Source organism: Rhipicephalus microplus, unplaced genomic scaffold, assembly GCF_043290135.1.
Source record: "Rhipicephalus microplus isolate Deutch F79 unplaced genomic scaffold, USDA_Rmic scaffold_27, whole genome shotgun sequence".
Lineage (NCBI taxonomy): Eukaryota > Metazoa > Arthropoda > Arachnida > Ixodida > Ixodidae > Rhipicephalus > Rhipicephalus microplus.
This window is the reverse complement of record NW_027464600.1, coordinates 4,609,436-4,631,199: the sequence shown is the minus strand read 5'-3', so window position 1 is coordinate 4,631,199 and position 21,764 is coordinate 4,609,436.

Genomic DNA, 21,764 nt, shown 5'->3' with positions numbered 1-21,764 from the left:
GTGTAGGAAAAAAAATAAAAAGGAAGAACACCGTACAGCCTAAGGCCTATAGTATAAAGTAGTATAACGAATTTTCGTTGTGGTTCACTTCTTTGTACTTCCATTTTCACTGTGTGACGGTGTTCGTAAACACGCCACCGTGAGCATGTAACTGCACAGTAGCCCAATATCATTGACAAGTAGCAGACAACAATGCCAAGGAGAAGGAATAGCACCTGAAAACTTTTTTAAATTACCGCCAGGCCACAGGCTGGCTTTTACAAAGTAAGTGGAGAAACACTTGCTAGTGGTATTGGTAGTCGCAAAACTGCTTAAGCAGTTATAGTGAGCTTTTAATCAGAATCAGCGACAGCAAAACGCGAAGAAGAGCGAGAAGGGCCGGACAAGTATATTTGTATACCTGGCATTTCGTATATAGCGATTGATCGAAAAAATATCCTAGAATGTTTGCCATGTAAGCGGACCACGGGAAATGGTAGGCTTATTCGGATCTCTTTCCGTTGACCGGTTGGCTCCGATGCGGCTTCAGAGCTGATGTGCGACTTGAGACGACGACTTTAATAACATATAACGCCTTACCCGAATAAATATTGATGTGAACGAACAGACGGTAATGCCAAGAAAAGTAAGGGGTGTTTTATTTTTACTAATTAGGACATAATTTTGAAGATAATAATGTAGACGAAAAGATAACACGCCGCACGCAGCAACTGAACCTGCATCCTTCGAATTACGCACCCGATGCTCGGCCGATTGAGCTACAGTGGTGGTCATACTTCCGTCCACTTCATTGGGTTTATCTGTGCATTTGAACCTAAGAGTGTTGTTAGTCAGCGCCAATCGTAGCCATTGTGATGAGCATGGAACTCTTTGTCGTGTCCACTAGCGTCACGTGGCACGTGCCCATTTTGACAAACTGGAAGTTGACGAATACCGCCTCTCATAGTGCCTGTAATTTTAATGACTCGTTTTTCGTTGTTTTTTCATTGATATGATTTATGATACTGATATGATAAATGTTGGGCGATCAAGTCAGGCGCCGGCCACTCCTCAGCTCTTGAGTAAATATTGAACAGTCATCTTGAAGAAAAAATGAAGAGCAGTATATGAAAAATACAACACCCGAACCCACATACGCAAAGAAAAAAAAGCTCACACGGTCATGTCAGACAAGAGCAACACAACAATAAGGAAATGTGAGAAAGACAGTGAAATATGCATCTGATATTGTTTCTAGGTAACATCGAATCGAAACTGCACAAAATAGCAGTCATAACGCCTGGTTCTTATGGGGATGTATTCACTGATGTGTGCATAAGGAATGTTGTGTCTACAAAAAAAAACAAGTCCTTGAACATTGCCCTTATTCCTTTGCACCATAAGCGGTTGACTCAGTGTCGCATGATAGATATTTGCAGCTTGTCTCCTTAAATTTTATTTAAATATGCATGAAATCTTGAGTGCGATTGAACTGAATACATTGTTAAATGACCATTTAGTCCAAACGCTGTGCCAAGCCCATGCCTACCGAGGGCAAGCTGAGCATTTCACGAGTGCACGTCATGAGCTTACGCTTACAGACAGGAGGGATTACAGCTTTACAAGAGTAATTTAAGAGACAGAAAGAAAGAGAAGGGATACAAACTTTGGAGTTTCCGTCGGCTGGCAAACAAAGACCTTTTGAGACTGCGTTTATATCGCGAGTTGGGGTGAAATCTTTCCAAGAGAAAATGCCTACCAAACCACTAGTATTACTTCTACTTGACAATGTAAAAAACTAGCATTAACCGTTTAGAGCACTTGACAATTGAAGTATTTTCCTGTTACGATATAACGAATCTTTGGTAACTATATAAAGTGCAAAATTGGAGCACACGCGCTCCGAAGATTGGTTGGGTATAAATGGGACCCCACTAACAAATACGTCCAGACTGTGACATGAACACTGGGGCACGAGAGCGTTACTGGGAACTTGCAAGAGATTGAGGCGGCTCAAGGATTTACCAACCACCAAGCCACCCCAGATTCTGCAGTAGAGGAGCCTATTTTCCTAGACCTTTGCTGCGCAATGATCCTAAACTATTATAGGGGAAATAGACAGATATATCCACCTCTACATGGCGAACTAAAGGCTGCGGAGGCGACTGTGCTAAGAAGGCTACAAACAAACCCGTTCATAAATCTGTACACTCTCCACCTGGCCCAGCTAACGGCGTATAGTGACATCTAACGGCGTGTGGAGCTACACCGACAGTTTTTCGCATCACGTGGGAGTGTGCTGAGCATAGAGAAGACCACTACACAAATGAGGCATGGGACGAATGGGAGGCGCTGCTGTCTAGCTCGGCCCTACAAGATCAGTGCCGACTAATCCGAAGAGCTGAACGGATGGCTCGTGCTGGTAGGGCCTTGGAATAGCGGCCTTACCCAGCTGGACAGACTATGATTTTCACGCTTCTGTTACCTAGGGTCACTGGAGCTCTGCGTGTCTGGTACCTGTACATAAAAACGTTTTTCTACTACTACTACTACTAACTACTACTACTAACTACTACTAACTACTACTACTACTAACTACTACTAACTACTACTACTACTACTAATACTACTAATACTAATACTAATACTACTAACGGAAGACCCAATGGCGTCGAAGAAGTGTTGGCCTCGCATGGAGGACATTTATTCACAGTCGTGTTTCCCCTACTAATGCGAAAGACAGGCAACACGAGGCAGTCGTTTTGCATAGGGCTCTTTACTTTCTGCCTCCAAATGCTTCAGCGCGAGTGAGTCATAAAAACGCCATGTCAATGAAGAGAGAAAGCTACAGGAAACGCCCACAAGCAGGGTAAAACAAGGTAGGAGTAGATGTAGCGAAAAAAGAGCGAAAGTGATGTGCCTTCGTTAGAAGCAAATACATATGCTGAGAGGAGGGTCAGAGGAAGATCAAGGCACCATAACATTGTGGTGGAGGCACCATAGCAATCAAAGGAGGATCGTAAAGTGCCTGATCAAGATCATTGAGACAGCCGTCGGTGGCCAAACGTTCAGCGAGGGTTGTACAGAAGAAGGCCGATGTTACCGGACATATTACGACATTACGACATCCAATCGACATTCCACTTCCCCAATTTCCGCGTAGACGTCGGTCTGTGGCCATTTAACGGCCGGGGCGTCTAACTCCGTGTACTAAGCCGACGCTATCGCAATGCTATGGGTAAATGGCGTGAAAAGGTAAAGCAAAGAACAACCCTGGGCTTAATGCCTTCAAAGCGGCTAAAGGTAACATAGCTAAGGGTTGTAGATGTATAAAAAGAAAGAGATATGAACCGAGTGGTCTCGTGCATAAACATCGGCGAGGACGAAGCCCACAAACCAGCCACCAAGAAACCCTGCCCACGTCCAGCACGTATTGCCAGCCTCCTTGCGTAGTGCCGGTCAATGCGTGATCAGTGTTTAGGGAGCACGGAAGGAAGCTGAGATTGTCTATTTGCGGCAGCTGATTTATGAAAATGTGTACTCTCGTAGAGTGCTTCGTCTGCGGAGATAGTCTTGTCACCGTACTATCACTTTCCGACGAATACTTTGAAGTATACCTACAAACATTTCATACAACCACTTAATAGGGCAACGAAATAAATGCGTTAGTGTTTTAGAGTTACCTATTTACCTTGGAAGTGTTTGTTTAAAACACATCTTTGCCACTGCGAGAAAAACTCCGAGCTAGAAATGCTGTTATTGCGTTATGGTAAGGTTTTATTGTGTCATTTATTTTAATGTCCGCGCAATAACTTGAGAGGTGTATGCGCAATGTAACATGAGTGAGGTGAGTACGCTGAAAATGTGCTACCATACATATCACACACGTACGTTCATTGGGATATATTATCCTTCGCACACTGACTTCACTTCTTCTCCCCTTCCTATTGGTAGAATCACGCCAGAGAAAGGACCAAGCAATCTGACGACTCTGCTTTCCCATTATTTCGTCCGTCCATGGTTGAAGAAGACGCACGCTGCCCAACATAAAAACGCGAAACAAAAGTTTATTTGAATATAGCAGAAACACTCTAAACGCTGTTCGTTTGGTGGTGGTTTATTCTAAAGATGCGCAAGGTAAATATTGAAGGAGTGTTCAGAAGCATACCTCTGCATTCATTAATTGACAAACGTCCATCTCTGTCCTGTTGTCAGAGTGTGCATTGTGTACTCAAGTTACGTTCATCACTGACTACTTCAATTGAGTGTGAATCAGTTCATCAGGGACGCACACTGCAGAACATAAAGTTGTTCGCGCGAGACACGCGAGACATTTCAATTCACCAATCATATATATATATATATATATATATATATATATATATTTATATATATATATATATATATATATATATATATATATATATATATATATATATATATATATATATGCTAAGAAGCAAGGCACTGCTCGAGCTAATGGAGATGGAGGCAACTACGAAATTCAAAAATCCTCTGGCGACCCCTTTCACCACTCCTGAACTTTGGAAGGACGTTCACTATCATAGCCTCTCAATGACATAGCCTATCCAGCTTCCTCGTGAATTCCTGTGTACTCGGTCATCGGGCCTCTGATTCTATATGCAAGCCTGTTCTACACTGACTGACACTTTGAGTAGACGTCACTCGTAGCTGATGCCAAGCCAGTGAGTTCCCTCGACACCTACAACCACTGCTGCCTCCCCTTTACGCCTCTTAGAGATGCTTCAGCGATGGCAACGCGAGATTGCTCGCATCGACAACTTTGAACAGCGAGCGTTCAAGCCTGACCGGCTCTAATTAACAGGATACGCGATGCTGCGGCAACACCACTTGTCGTGCAGGCAGCGTGCAGTACAATAGCTATAGTGTAAGCTGCATAACTGTTTGGGTCGTTCCCATGGAGCTAACAGTGGCTTCACTGCACTATTGTCCTTTGCCCATTCCCGACTCCACTTCCAAGTGGCAGCTTCGTAAAAGTGCCCAATGTCATCGAAACGTAGAATTTAGGCTCTAACAAGATTGTCTCAGTTGGGCTTCTTAACGAAGTGCTCTGTTCTTTGTCAGTGTCGCTATTAATTAGTTTACAGCCTTAGAACCATCGTCATCAATGTTCATTTTACTAAAATTAAAATGTACTGAAATTTAATAAATATGTAAACACGTGATGAGTCTGTGTTTTGTCAGTAGAGATAATAATATTTTACAGCCTTAGGACCATCGTCATCAATGCCATATTAAATAAAATGAGAACTTACTGAAGTTTAATAAATATGTAAACATGCGATGAGACTCATTTCGTTCCTTGAAATGATAGAGAATAGCGCGGGACGTTTTACAAATAGAGTTCTCACCAACCAGACATTTACATGCGTTTCCGCGAACAATTTATTTGTATGAAAATGTAATTGCTGGTAAAAAACACACACACACACAGTCTACCTGTGAAGTCGTGATCCTCTTTTGGCAAGTCACAGAAAATGCACGAAACAATGCATAACAGCCAACACTTCACCAAATATACGTGGTGCTGCTTCGCCGTGCAAGCGACAATACTCACGTTGCACTTTCGTCACAGCTTTGAATTTAACGAGCCTGAGAATATACTGAACTTTCCTATGTACCGTTCAAATCTTGCCTAGCAAGGACGGGGGCTGATCTGCTGTTGCACAGTTTGTGATGCTGTTTTATCACGTGAGCGGGCGTACCACTGCGCACGCCATATGGAAACGGGGAGAGCATTACGGTAGGGTTGTTCTAGTAGTGAATTATGTACTATTGTTGCGCACATGGACAAAGACAACGAAGACTACGGTGAACGTGCTTTACTCCTCGATAGTGTCCCCTATGCCTCCACAGCAATGAGAGTCAATCCCTTCACCGTTTGCTCTTAACATGCAGGTTATATACAAACCAATGGAAGAGACTGCTAAAGAACCTCTCCGTAGGTTGGCTCTAAATTTATCTCTTGCGGTGGTCCTTTTCTTTGGAGCAATTGAAAAGGTATTTAGCCTAGGAACGTTTGCGAGGCCGTATACGATTTTCTAAAGGTAACAAAACGAATAGAATGTTAAGCTGAGGCATAAATTCACTTTATTTCAAACCATATTAGCTTGTTCGCTGTTTTGTATTACCTCTATTTTATTTCTAATCTAACATTTACCAATTGGTTCTTTGTTTAAACATCCTTATCTAAATAATCTGTCTGGTAAAATAATTCCATCCCACAAATGAGGCACCGTCCGTTTCATGACCGATCCCCCGTGGTGGGTTGCACCAGGACTCTGAGGAACAACCCACCAACCAACCAATTCTTTGGTTCTTTGGCTCCTTGAAGAGCATCTTGCAAGTGCTTGCCTGAAACTTATGGGCACCTGTTTTGCCTGAGACGTACGAGCACCACCATTTTTGGCTGTAAAATCAACGTTTATTGTTTTTGGATAATGCGACGTTAGTTAATAAGGCCATAAAACATCGCATGCACCAACCCAAGAATTCCTATGAGTATTCGCGTAGGTAACACCGTTAGATTAGTTGATAAGGACACAAAACATCAAAGTTGACAGCCGAACATGGTGACACTGAAACCCATCTGCGAAATAGTCTACAGATAACGACACTCTATTTGAAACCGGCTAAAGAACTGCTTCTTTTCTCTACAGTTCAACATAACATAAATTGAGGAGACTTGCATCTTTTTTTTTCCTGTTCAAGGAGAGAGGTGATGAGCGGAAATGCTTGACCCAATTGCTTGACACCCCGGTTAGGCGATATCCCGTAGGCGGTGGGCGTTTTCAAGCTTTATAAAACCTGCACGAACGGCGTTGTACGCCACTGGGTTTCTTATGTGGATTAGAATATGTTTTCACATGTAGCAGTGGGCAGCAAAAAATAAAATTGACATACTTGTACCGTGCCTGTACTGCGGCCGCATATCTGACCGATTCGTTTTTCATTTTTCTAGGCCTAGCACTGGTCTCCAAGTTTGCTATTCCTGCGTAAGCAAGAAATGGCTTAGTGAAAGATTCTGTTCCATATACCAGGAAGAATATTAAAAGCAATATTAAGTGGGTGCGGGAAAGAAAGATGGACATCTTCTGGCTTTCCACAACGTCTGGGGCCTAGCGGCGTTAAGGCAGGCGATTGTTGTAAATGTCTTAAACAGAAAACACCGAGAATTAAACTGGTAACAGAATATAAAAAAAACGGAGTACGTGAGGAGCATTATGCTTGATGTAGGCGGAGCTGTTTACCGAACGACGATGTCCGCGAATATTGTGAAATCGGTTTTCATTTGTTCATCTGACATTCCCGCTATCAGGTTCGACTTAACGCAATTCATGCTGTACTTTCGTATCATTTTTATGGGCGGTTGGTTCTTGAGTAAGAACTTGGAGTGTTCTTGTGGTTGTTTAAAACGTAGCAGTTCTTATATATACTTATGTTTTTATTGCGACCAACAGGAAAGATTTTCGGGCAAATCGTTCTGGACTTTATGAGGTGTATTGCGAATAACTGAGAACAACTTGATTTTTTTCTCGAAATTTCTGGAGCCCTCCACTACGGCGTCTCTCATAATCATTATGTGGTTTTGGGACGTTAAACCACACATATCAATCAAACGATTTTTCTCTACGACTGGCGCTGAATTGATCAAACAATTATGGTGCCTCATTGAGCCAAAAATGAGGTTGTCTTTTCAGAAACCTCTTTTAATTCACGGATAAAGCAAAGAAAAAAAACATTAGGGTAATTTTTAACGACGATAACATCTGAACATTTATTGGCCACTTGTGAACGCCCCAGTTTGATTAGGACGCAGGCCGTATACTAGCAGGCTCCGGAAGTTAAGACCCTTTGGTGTTAATTAACGTACACATGCATTGCACAGAACTCGGACTCCAAGCATTTCATCTCCAAAACTGCGTCTTTCACAGTTACAATCGGACCGGCGGCCTTCAGTCAGCAGCGAAGCACCGTTGCCACTGCACCACGGAGAAGGGCTTTTAGTGAAAATGTGCATAAGACGCAGATATTAGGGGCGAAGCTCCTTAAAGCAGCACCCTTTCGTCCCCCGTAGTCGTACTCGTAGTCGTAGTGTGTAACCAGTGTTGCACTGTTGACCTGCAAGGTGGTGTGCTGGTGGGAGATTTCTCATGTGCTTTGTTAAACAATAAAAAGTTCGCGGCGTGCGCGTTAACTATAAGCCAAATTCTCCTGTCTCTCATTTCCCATTAGCAGCCATTGGCATGTACATTGAGCACTATCTGACAGGAAAAGGTTGCTCCGTCATACTCGCTGGGCGTAACTTTTTTGGTTTTAGAAAGGTTTAGCGAGCGTTGGGCCGCAGTGCTACGAATACAGTGAGCTAGTATATACCATGAACTCGAGGTGGTTAAGGGTGGGAAGTATACACGAAGCGCAAGCCGTAAGAAAGTGTGCGTGTGCCACCTCTCGTTTAGTCCTTGGAATGTCCACTGGATGGCGGTGCTTTTATATGGGGAATTTATGATGAAAAGATGCGAGATGGTAGTACTTCGAGTGTTGAATAGCTGGACGAACGGACACACATACAGATGCATGGATGGATGCATGAAAGGAGGCAGGGGCGGATGCATGGATGAATGCAGGGATGGAGGCACGAACAGACGCACGCATGGACGGGCGGATGGATGCATGGACGGTCACTAGACGGACGCATGGACGGACGGAAGCAAGAACGAATGGATGGACGAATGTTTCGCCCTACTCTCCATCATTCACTCCATGGATATTCTGCCATTTTTTTTTCGCTGCAGGTTTTGTAACTGTAGGGCAGAAGAGTGAGAAAATACTCATGGGCCATTATATAAGCACATGAACACGCAGCTAAATAAGTGAAAGGCAAATGTTATTTAAGTTCCTAATCCTCCTATATAACGCAGCATACATACATCAAATTCAAGCACTAATGAAATAAACAGTTCACTCTCACTAAAACAAACGTGGAGTATTGTGGTAAGTTTTTTTTTTCCTTGATTCAATGCTCAAATGCGCCCACGGGCGCACCATCTACGAGCGTTTCAATCAACTATTTAATCAGTGCTACAGGAAGCTCCACAGTTCATACAAAATAATTACCCTGCTTTCACAGAACTCGAATGGATGCCTTATCTCATTGCAATGCGAATTGGCTCGACCCTCTTAGAGACAACAATTCATTCGCTCTTTCTCGGTTTCCGTATTACTATTCGTTTGAAACCACTTTTACAACGCAGATGGCGTAATGAATTTAAATAGGACAAGGTAGAAAGTAAGTTACAGGTTTCACAAGCGTTCCATGCAATTCAGATCAAGCTTTGGTTCCTGAGACGCCAGCTTGGCATTCAGGAGTTGTAGTTTCGAGATTTGTATACATACTTAATTAAATGCGGTTCACCACGCAGTGCTTCCGTGCTGTCGTATGCTTCTGTTTTTGTTCCAGCTGTCAGATGTTCGAGAGAGACAAATACAGCGATGCGAGCAAGTTTTACTTTTTTTTGTTTTTTTTTTGTACTGGCGTTTACATCATCAGAGACGAAAGAAAAGAAGCATGTCGACCAAAAAAGTGCTTGATGAAAATAACGCACCATTTTAACATTGAGCGTGTATGAATTACAATTTAAAGAGTTCTTCGTATTTTGTGCGTACTACAAACGTAACCTCTTATCTTGTTTTCTGAATGCTTTCCTACAATATACAGCAATGCTCAGTATTTCTTTTTTAAAAACAATTAAGTTTTTGTAATTCATGGTGCCATTTATTTACACGCACGTTTTCATTTCCTCAAGGGCACAAAAATCATAACGTAAGGTGAATGGTAGACAAAAGAATACGCGTTGTCCTACGCATTGCGACAGTATTTTTTTTCTGCAACAGTAGTTGCAGGAAAGCCATGGAATGGTATTAGACAGCTCGCATTGTCGGCGATTCGAAGCAGGTATGTAACAAAGTGGACGAATTTAAGAAAATGCACGTGCAAAAGCCAGCTTTTCTAGATAAAAAAATTGGCAGATCCCACGAAAGGCGAGAATCGCTGATATGCGAAGCACAAGTGAGAAATGTTGATATGCCACGGTAAAATCAGCACAACGTTACGAGGTGGAGGTAAATGATGCCGTACATGACTTCCGTGTCATGATTATCAACTTTGGATGTATCATTTATCTTCATCATCTATTCACATCACGTGATACCAAACTTAGTATATGTGGAGCTAGCTAAATGGCTGCGAGCACGCTATGAGCGTGGTATGTTGTCAAGTTCTTACGTGACACGTGTGTCAAGATTATCATGTTGGCACCAGTCATATATTTCGTCATGCATTGACGCCATGTAACACCGAACTTTGTGTATGTGGAGCTAGCGAAACGGCCATGATCGCATCATGGAGGGCCAAGTATACTCCTATGAAGCGCGGACGGGCGCGCATGCTGGGCACAGCGACGTTAGCAAAACGCGAGCACTCTAAAATCTGACGCCAGGCGCGACCAGCGTCCGTCGGCACGGCCCGAAGGCAACCAGCGCGAAATGAGACATGCTGCATTTCACGCCGACGCGTTACCCAGGCAACATTGCGGCTCCCTCTTTTTGGGACGGAGGGACGCCGGACGCGCTGAAACGTGCATGCATCAAAGCAACGCAGCGCAGCGCGCGCCTGCGTGTATATGGGAGGACCGGCGCCTGGCGTGGCAACGCCGGCGTGACGCCACTAAATGAATGCCGGCAAGCACGTGCACCGCTTCACGTCGAAATGCATTGACACGTTGACTGTGGCATGTAGTCATGTTCGTACATGACACCCATCTTATGATTATCACGTTTGCACCAGTCACATACCTACGTCATCCATTCACGTAGTGTAGTACAAAATTTGGTATATGCGACGCTAGCGAAACGTCCGCGAGCGCATCATGAGCGTGGCATGTAGTCATGTTGTTACATGACACACATGTCATGATTTTCATGTTAGGGTCTGTCGCTTGTGTTCGCCATGCAGTCATGCCATACCATACCAGCTTTGAAACATGCCATGTGAACGAAACCACTGCAAAAGCTGCAGGACCATGAAATGTATATCATGACATTCATGACATACATATCACGATTTTCGTGTTACGTCTAGTCAAATATGTTTTTCAAAAAATCAAGTTATGCCATACCATGTTTGGTATTGATACCATTATCGAAACGGCCAGGAGAGCTAAAAGTCGTAGGCGGCTAGATAGATAGATAGATAGGCTCAAAGTCGCCGAAGTTCGCTAAGAAAGGCTTCGCATTCAAAAGCACGCTGCTCCACATAACTCTCCTACAAATACCGTTACTTCAATGATTTTTGACCAAGTTTGGCAACAACTGTCCTGCTGAGTCTCAAGCAGCTCCTCTACATTCTTGTCAAAAAAAAAGTATTTGATGAAGACTTTCAGCTTGCAAGCGTAACAGATGAAAAAGAGTAGGTCAGAAATTCTAAAATTCCCATACAATAAAGCCGTTGGCAACGATGGCGTTACTACAAAAGTTCTGAAGCCCCGCCGCGATGGTATAGTGGCTAACGTACTGAGCTGCTGACCCGCAGGTCGCGGGATCGAATCCCGGCTGCGGTGGCAGCATTTGCGTTGGAGGCAGAAGTATTGTAGGCCTGTGTGCTCAGAATTGGGTGCACGTTAAAAAACACCAGGTGGTCAAAATTTCTGGAGCCCTTCACTACGGTGTCTCTCATGATCGTGTGGTGTTTTTGGAACGTTCAACCCACATATTAATCAATTAACAAAAGTACTGAAGGAAAGTGTACACTTTCTTTTATGGCCTTTTTCACATCATCAATACCTACCTGCAAACTTAATCGGCAATTACGCAGATGTACTAAAGATTTCGAAAGTGGTACCCATATGCAAATCAGGAGATTGAGAAAACCCGAGCAGCTATCATTCCATATTGGGGCTCAGAATTGTGAACACGCATTTTGAAAACATAATTAGGCCCGTTCTGTGCCAATTTCTAAGCTTAAAATACATAATCTGCCCTGGACAACATGGTTTCATCACAAATAACCGCAGCTGGCAGTTCATCAACTAAATACTTCATGGTAATACAATAGGTGTCAGCGTTTTCTTAGAATAGTAGTAGTAGTAGTAGAAAACTTTATTATATACATAATCCAAACAGGCTTGAACTCCAGTGCCCCGAAGAATATACGGGGTGGAAAGCGAAGTCTGTCCGGCAGGGTGGTGCCCCTATTCCAGGGCCCCACTGGCGCGAGCCATCCGTTCAGCTCTTTGGATCAGTCACAGCTGATCCATTAGGGCTGGGCTAGACAGCAGCGCCTCCCATTCCTCCCACGTGCCAGTGGTGTCGTGCTCTTCGTCGTGCTCTGCACACTCCCACGTGATGTGAAAGAGAAATAAAATCAGCATTCGATATGGCTCCGCATTCCGTACTATAAAAAAGCAACATTTTTTATTGACGTGATGTTAGGAGATAGCAATCATATGGTGGTTTTGGGACATCAATCAATCAATCAATTAATTAATTAACCAACAATAAATCAATTATTTAATTGATCAATAATCAATTAATCAATCAACAATCAATCAACGATCAATGAATCAATATCAATCAATCAATGTGGAAATTCTGCAGTATATCACGTGCGCATGGTATCAAGAATGAAGCTACACACTACCAGATCCGCCTGCAGACAAAACAGTGGTCCCTGATTGATTAAGATAGCGATTTTAACAGCCCCCTATCATTTTGGTTACGTGGAACTGCCATGTTCAATTTTTTTTTTGCATAGCGCAACAAATCTGCGGCGCTTCGTGCTCGGCACACTGCGGGGACCACCCGAACGAACCTGGTTGCGGCTAAATTTGACTGAACTAACTAAAGCTTGATGCCCGTAGACCATGCATATTGACTCCAACACCGGAGAACACGTCTGGATCATCCCAAGTTTAGAATCAACAAAGGTCAAACTAACGAGCTTTTACTGTATACACACGCAAAGTTGAAAAAGAAGGGGGTGGGGAAAATGAACCTTTCACTTTCTGCCCACTGACGTGGGTTTTAACATTCCTGTATTTCTTTTGCCTTCTTTGTGTTGTACGCGCCCATTCCACCTTTACATATATAACAACCGACAATAGAAAGCCAAGTTCATTATACGACATAATTCGCGCATTTGGTAAGACTAGGGAATTCGTACACGAAGGGATGTCGGCTTAAATCAAGGTTTCCAGTGAGATCGGACATGCTGCGGGACCGAAATTATACAATGGCGCCGAGAAGGTGAGACCATTTATTATGTGCCAGTTTCCCCAATACACAACACGCCAAAGAAAAAAAAAACCGTGACAGGAACACCAGCCACGCTAATGCGGTTTCTTCGTAAGGAACCTTTTAGCTTCGGCATGAATCGATGTCGTTCAGTAACCTACAGAACACGGAAGAAGGACAAGAGAAAGAGTAGGAGGGGTTGATACACGAGAGGGGACGTCCACGTTTTTGGGCGCGAACAGAAGACAGGACACGTAGGAGCCGTCCGAGTTTGACAGCGCTGCAGCTGCAACTGGCACATGCTGCAGGCGGAACGCAATGCCAACAGAGATACGAATAGTGGCGAACAAATAAGTATTGACGTCCTATATACACAGTACAGACGCTGATACCATCACTGATGGAGCCTGAAGCTCAACGCGGGTGGTGTAGTTGAGTGTCAAAACAAAGTACAATGTATTGAATGACAATGACACAGTGTGTTTGCCTTCATTTGCGTCGTTGGATTTGTGAACTGAGCTACAAGAAGACACCGAGTAAGCTGTTTGAGGTACTTGGTATGCTTTTGCTACGTCAGGCTAGTCACCCACTCCACTACCCACTCCATGGGAAGAACGAGACTAAAGCTGCTGAAAGAGATCCGTAGACAGTTTGCTAGCCAACGCGATCGAATCCGAAGCCTGTACTTCCCATAATTTCCATGAGGGTACGTGATCGCAGTGCCAGATCCCTCTCTAGGTATTATGGTATGAGACTCTATGCCGAGCACCAAAACCGCGATACGATGTAGGCATGCATAGTTTAGTACCGTCGTGGTGTGACCTGCTGGTGACGTTGTTCAGGGATATATAGAAAAGTATAGTAAAATAATAAAGATCTCCGCGAGAGGCAGCAAATCTGCGGCGGCGGCAGCGTTTTTGGCTGTACTGTATAAAAAGCAGCATTTTTTGTTGGCTCGGCTGTTCGGATCCCGCTGTGTTTTATTTCAATTATTGTATTTAAAACCTAATTTCGCGTGCTCCACTTCCGAAAGATGTGGAAGGGCTTGTGTGCATGCATGCAGGACCACACAATCTGGCTTATGAAGATAAGCTTGCACAACTATGCCCTAACAAACGAGTTCGTATTCAAAAGCAGCATTACCTGCTCTTTACGCATGCGGACTGAATGTCATTGCCATGCCGCTTACAATGCCAAAACGCTTCATTTCTCAGTACCGTTGTTTTTTTCGACTCAGCTGAAAGATGACTAGATGTGTTTAGAAAAAAAAATTATTATATCATAGACAGCTGAAGTAAATAACAATTCAAGATAACATCATAGTTTTTGCGTTCGAGACATACCTGACCTGTGCAAGAATATCAAGACCCAGTTTTGTAACAAAGATACAAAACACAGAATGACGTGTGTTTATAAAAAAGTGTTTAACGATTTAGAGTGTTAGTACTTTACTGTGGAAGAGCAAGAAGCTGCCACGAACTTAGTAACGACACGAGTGGCAATCAATACCGATGATATTTGGATAAATTTATTTTGACAAACAGTGGAAATTAGAAGAGGATGTGTGTTTAGAAAAAACTGCTTAACGATTTGGAGTACTCGGTACTCTACTATAAGAAATCTAAAAGCTGTCCTTCAAGCCTCCCACATGATGTGGCCGAGTCCAAAAACAGGGCATAAGTGTGGCGGTTCGTGAGCTCCCAGCAACAGTAGAGTAGCAATACTCCTCTTCCAAGCGTCTACAAGCTCGCTCTACTCTCTCGTCAGGCTTATTAACAATAAACGGCTAAGGAGGGCAGCCATCACAGCATAGAATGCTACAAATCAAATACACTTTACGTGTTCTTGACAGCCTTTAAGCTAATGTCAGCAAACGCAAAATTGGAGGCTTTCATCTAATAAAAACAGTGAGACAGAAATCAAAAGCTACTATGAAAGCCACGTTGACACATTCCAGTCACTAATGATCACCGGGACAACACGTTGCAGCTTCACGAGTCAAGCACATGATCGGAGTGTTCAGAGAGAAATATTTCATCATAATACGCTTCGGCACGAAAGTCATATGGAGACTACATATGCTAACCAAACAATGATGCACTGAGTTATGGCGGAGGATCTCACGTTAATTGTATGTCATTTATCGGCAGTATTTTGTGGTGTTGCGATCAAATTTCAGAAAGTTCAGAAAGCTAGTTAAATGATCGAAAATTCGAAGTATATGAGAGTAAGAAAAAAAATTGTCGCGATTGAGTGAATGAGGCAATTCATACCGGTGACCACTTGCTGCGTGGTGCGATGCATTTTAACATTCGGCTATCACTCATATCTTGTGTATTCATTGGGCTACCACACATTATGAAAGGCGTGCTATTTATATGCACCAATTATCATTGGTGGTAAGTCCATCTCGAAGGTGCTTCATAGTGACAGAAGTTTGACTAGTTGTGACGTCAACATGACGTCATTAGGACTTCCCGGGATTCAGCACGAACGTAAAACATTAGCACTGGCATAGCTCGGCTACGCCAGGATATACGTAGCGTGAGCTAAGGTTCAGCTGATTAGCTTTCATGGCTGTCAAGGGTTAGGTTATCACGCTTACTGCTGGACGGATGGACGAATGAACAAGAAGGTTTGTGTGGACAAGTGTTAATCTTAAGAGAATAAAAAATGCCCGGCCTGCTGCGCCAAAGTATTCCAGGCTACCAAATTAAAAAACAAAATAGAACTACTGTCAAAAAGTAACTTTGAAGAAGAGAAGAGGAAGCGAGAAAAAAATAAAGCACAGAGCATGAACACCGTTGCCAACAACCTCCAAGCGAAGGAGGGACAGACGAACTGGGCAGGCGCACATACAGAAGGAAGGACGAATCGACAAATGAACAGACTAGCGAGTGAGTTGACGCGAGTCAACCACCAGCTCACTAGTGACACATCACTCCAGGAGCTTCCAGGCCTTCTCTGGCATTCTAGATGTGTGCCTTGTGACGTCATTTTTTCTCGCGCATGCACAGCACTCTCAGCATAAGTGTCACAATAATGCTCAACCTTGGCCAATGCAGCTTAAGTTACAGCAGTGAGGTTTTCCTTCTATTAAGAGCCAGGCTTCAAGGACAATGCTTCTCAAGAGATCAGAGCAGAGCGTTCAAACGCTGGTGTTTATTTCAGCGAGAGGACCCCAGATCCTCATTCCAGGCCCGGTCCTTTGTTTTTATTTCATTCTTGGGTGCGCTATATGTCCTCTTATTAGAACGATCATGAAATGCGGCGTCACACAATGGTGTCACCGTATGACATCATTACTCTGACAACGAAGGGTCGATCCCGGAAAAATTACACTATACAACAGGGTATTGGAAAGCAACACCAAACAAAATACTGTCATATAAAAGCCAGCATTGCAAAGATTGTCTGCAAAAGAAAAATGGACTTCTACGGATAAACAATTCTTTTCTGAATTCATTGAAAGAGGCTGTTAAGATTGTATGCTGACACTGGATGCGGCACTTAGAGTCAGCAAAACTGGAAAGACCAGCGAAAGTATATAAAAAATAGAGCTCATAGGAAAAAAAACGTAATTAGCAGCAGCCTCGCAATGACAGGCTATAGTGTCTTCAGGGTGCCTCTGCCATCAGTGCACCATCTTTCAAGTGCCGCTTTAAACTTGGGTTAACGAGGCCATTAATGGCGATTTGCAGGTGCAAGAGTGGCCATTGATAAGTGCTTCAGGCTGGCGATTACGCACAAAAGGCACAAAGCTTTAGTACTCTAAAAAATTGCTGCTTTTCAAAACGACCAGTTCTGGGCAGCCGTTTAAAAAGAACCATTGAGAGCACCTGTGGAAGAGCCAGCTATCCCTGCCGTTACGTTTACCTGTGCCCGTCACTAAGCAATGAATTTGTTGTCCAAACTGTGTACGCGTTTGAAGGCTGAATATAGTGCCGTTTTCAACAACTTCTTTTTTACGTTTTTATCGGCATTTCATCCGAGTCCCTGAATATCTCCATCACTGAGTCAGCCCAATTCCACCTAGAGAATTTCAGGCCTGCGCACTCTTTCTGCCCTGGGCTCTGACGTCACTCACTTCAGACTGCCGTGTTTCGCTGCATGGACATGACTATACTCTTGCTTTCGTCGATTGACAGACAGATTACCAAGCCTGACGAACGTTTTCGTTCAGTTCTGGTGTCCTTGTTGGCAACACGGGAAGACCGTATTTTTCTGTGTGCGTGAACTGCAGCATGGATATGTGATGCGCTTTGTGCACTGGATAACTGCAATGTATATGGCTGCAAATCCGAGTGGTTAGGTGATGCTGCGTGGCGAATTTCGGTCACAAGTAGACCGAAGTTGCGAGTGTTATCATTTTTAAGGACAACTGAAGGACAAAATTTAAGTGAGCCGTTCATCTAGCTGACGTCGAAATCCATTTTCTTCGTGACCTGAAGGTACGTGTGCCTGTACTACATATTTTGAAGCCATTCCAACGGCAACAACTCCACCATGTTCGGCGTTTGCTCTAAAATAAAGGGGTCCTGTGTGCTGGTGACTTGGTACCTTAAGCCTTGGCATTAAAATAGTGAACGCTCATGGCAGTACATTTTCAAAGCAGGGTTTTTCCTTTAGGGTCGGTAAACATTTTGCTATTGATGATTAGCACCGCGGACTTTTAGCGTTACCTACGTTTACTTGCATTGTTGGGAAGAAAATCGACAGATCCCACGTGATTCGACGTTATTCAAAACTTGCGAAAAGAAGGTGACCGTGTTTGATTTTTTTATCTAGCGACACGTCATGAAATGATGCTAAATATATGTACAAGTGTTGCACGCACAGACATATGTTGAAGAGAAGCAGATGTTTATATATCCAGCTGTTTTCACTTGCACAACAATGTCAACTGGAACATGCATCTTAACAACACCGGAAGCTGGTATGGAGTACTGATGCTCACGAAAATTCTAGCCCTGGACACTGCTACATATATTAACTTCAGCGCATGGCACCTAACTACAATCGACGTTAACCCGACGTGACAGCTGTATCAAAATAGTACATATGCAATGTTTATAAAATTGGGTAGGCTGCACTGCAACCACTATTGATGTTTTACGAAGGTTAACGTCCATTTGAATAGTGTTCCGAGACGTGGGGTAGCTCTGTGGTAAAATGCTTTATTGCCACACAGAATGCTTGGGTTCAAATGGAAGCGACATAGCCACCATTAACGAATAATTTCTATGCGTCGTTTCCTTTCCACCTTCATAATAACGACTTTAGGGTTGGTGATGTGGTGGATCGGTGATGGGGTGCAGTGGCATGTTTCCGAAGTAGTGGGCAGTTTGTAAAGGTGAAACTATAAGCGGTGACGTACAATCAAGGGATAGACACAATGGGACAATCTATGGTTTTTTAACGTGAACCTGTATACAAGTACACGACCATCTTGCATTTCATATTGGCTACTTTTGAACAGTATTTGATTTATGGTCGGTGAACTGGTGGATCAGTGAGGGGGCGTAGTGGGATGTTTGCAAGGACGAAGTAGTGGGCAGTTGGCAAAAGTGTAACTAAAGGCGGTCACGTCTTTAGTTACAAAGAACTAAAGGAATGAACAGACCCATGCTTTTAGTAGCTTCGCCCCTAATATTTTTCTAGGTGGCATCGGTCAGCCTGAGCGATTTGTGACACATTTGAAAGCGCAACAACCGACAGTGTAAATGCAGCAACAAAAAAAGGCTCTCGAGTTTTGGGATGGTGCGACGGAAAGTCGACCACAAAAGTTTACGGACCACGTGATTGAACCCTTCTCCGACGTCAGCGGCACTCAACGGCGCTGCAACGCCCGAGGGGCATCCGTCTCTTAATCTATGGCCTGTCTGTTTTGTGACTGGGTGCAAATAGTTTTCACTGTTCACTTTTCAACGCGTCGTGCTTTTTGGAATCTGCGTCAACGTAATTCTGCCTCGAGATTAGTTTGTGAGCCTAAGTGTTATCGGTCGCAAATCTTTGTCACAGCGATACCTAGCCAATGAAACGCTGTTCCAGGGAAGCCGCGATATAGTTGATCCTGCAATGAATGTAGAAGTATGACGGCTATACTGCAGATACGTGCTCCACGTGAAAAGTGTGAACAAACAATGTGCTGCGTGTTAGTAGAAAACTCAAAGGTCAGTGAACAAGAAGAGCCATTGACGGCCTAGCACTGCGGTCGACGATAGATGGCGCCCCACTAGGCAGCGTTGCACTCACTTGCTTTGTCTGCAAGCTTTTGTGGTTGACTGTACCTTCACGTTCCCCTTATCGCAGGGCAGCGAGCATACGGAGACGGATGGTGCCATGCGTTCTGCCAGGTGCCACTGCACGTCTCCAGTCATGATGAGCTCTCCGTTCACTGTCGAACCAACTAGTACGTAGTCCTTATGCTGCTCACTCAGTTCTGACGAACTATAGTTCAATAGATCGTACGTGCATTATCAAACGCGAAATGCAGATTGGTGACGTATACACATCAAATTTCGTCCCGATAGGATGGCCGTTCTATCGCAGGGGCGTGAGGCACATTGCCCGCGAATCTTTCGCTAGCGGCCAAGGCCGCGAATAACTCTCTTCGTGGCATATAATTTTTAAGTAAGTGTCTTAGTGAATTACACAGACACGACTTGGCTCGCAGCATTGTTTGTCCCCCCATGAACATCCTCATGGTATCCTGATATGTTGAAAATCTCCGTAGCACAAAAGCTCTGCATTTGAGAATACCCATCGCTATATAAGTGATTCTGAAGTATACCGATGGGTTTCTTGAAGCCAGACGTCAAAGTTCTTTCAAGAATGATCCGAACACAAAGTATGGGAATGTCCGTTTTTGAAATGGTGATGTAGGCTGACACATTGTTGAATATACTTCCTGCTCCAAACTTCTTCACAGTCGAACTCGATACACGCCAGAGACTAACATTTTTTGGCTGTGGCGTGCTCTATAGGTGGAGGTTGAGACCCCAGATCTACAGCGTCATGGCGTGTGGTATGCAACGGAACGTTGCCAGATTTCCAGCCTTTTTATCTTTGGTCCTATCACTATTTTTTTCTCTCAGAAGTTTTTCTTCGGCGAATAAAGCTGATGTGAGAACAAGGGCATCCTCAACATCAGGTTTGTTTGCATTGGACTGCACAACAACATGATATGCTATGATTTGTATAAACAGACCTCAAGTCGGAAAAAAAAAGCCACTGTATAGTTCTCAGACCCAAGGAGCTGCAACGGGCTTTCGCCAAGAAAGCATTTTCATACTACATAAAAAAGATGTTAAAATTAAACATGACGTGCAAGCAAAAACTATATAGTGAAGTTTATTGTGAATTCAACTTCACTAAAGTGTACCGTGAGTAAGCCTTGAGAAGGTGCGTTGAGCAGGTGCACGTGTTGTACACTGTCTGTGCCATGCCGACGGCCTTAACTATACCCAACGAATAGAGCAGCCAGCTGAATTTCTATGCAATTTCAAATCAGCACTAACCTACAGCTGATGGCGTAGCAGCTGGAAACAATAAGGTTTCTCGAAGTACACACGCACAATCCGCCACCGGCTCCTGCATCGCAAATAGCTAGGCGTCGAAGGTTGCGACAGAAAACCTCCTAAGCACGCGAGTCTTGCTTTATAAGCCTAGAGAAAAACGTTTTCTTGGGGCACGAAGTTTGTTCTGGAACCATCTGTTTCCATTGTGCGCCGTATAGTGTCGTAACTGGCGAAATGCGGAGGCGTGAAACATTTTATTTGTAAAATCATAATCGATTGGCGACCGCTTCCGCGAACGCGCCTGTGAAAACAAAACCTCGACGTTTTTTTGCTGTGATTGCTTTCATCTAAAACAAAAACAAATGCTTTACGGGGCTCGCCCGAGAACGATTTTGCCCTAGCCACAACGGCGAGTTAGTGGTAAAATGTCGCTTCCGCATAGCACGAATAACTTCGCGTTCGCTTGCAGTAAACAACGGGACGAGTAATCGCTGCGCCGGCCTTTCGATTGCGTTAGGTTAGGTTAGGTTAGACAAGTTCGTAAAGCGTTAAGTATCCACGCGCACCACAAACATAGTTCAAGCGCATAGAAATGAAAAATTCGGCAGATCCCACGCACCTGGGAGTCGATGTTATGCGAAGCATGCGGAGGGAACGTGACCGTGTTACAATTTTTGTTATTGAGCGACAGGTCATGAAATGACGCTAAATATACGTACAAATGTTGCATGCACAGACATATGTTGAAGAGTTGCAGATGTTTATATAACCAGTTGTTTACACTTTCGCAACAATGTTAACTGGAACACGCGTGTTAGCAGCACCAGAAGGAGATGCGAACCGCTCATGCTCGCGAAAATGCTGGTCCTGGACACTGCTACAAAAATCAACTTCAGCACATGGCGACTATAACCACAATTGACGTTAACCTGA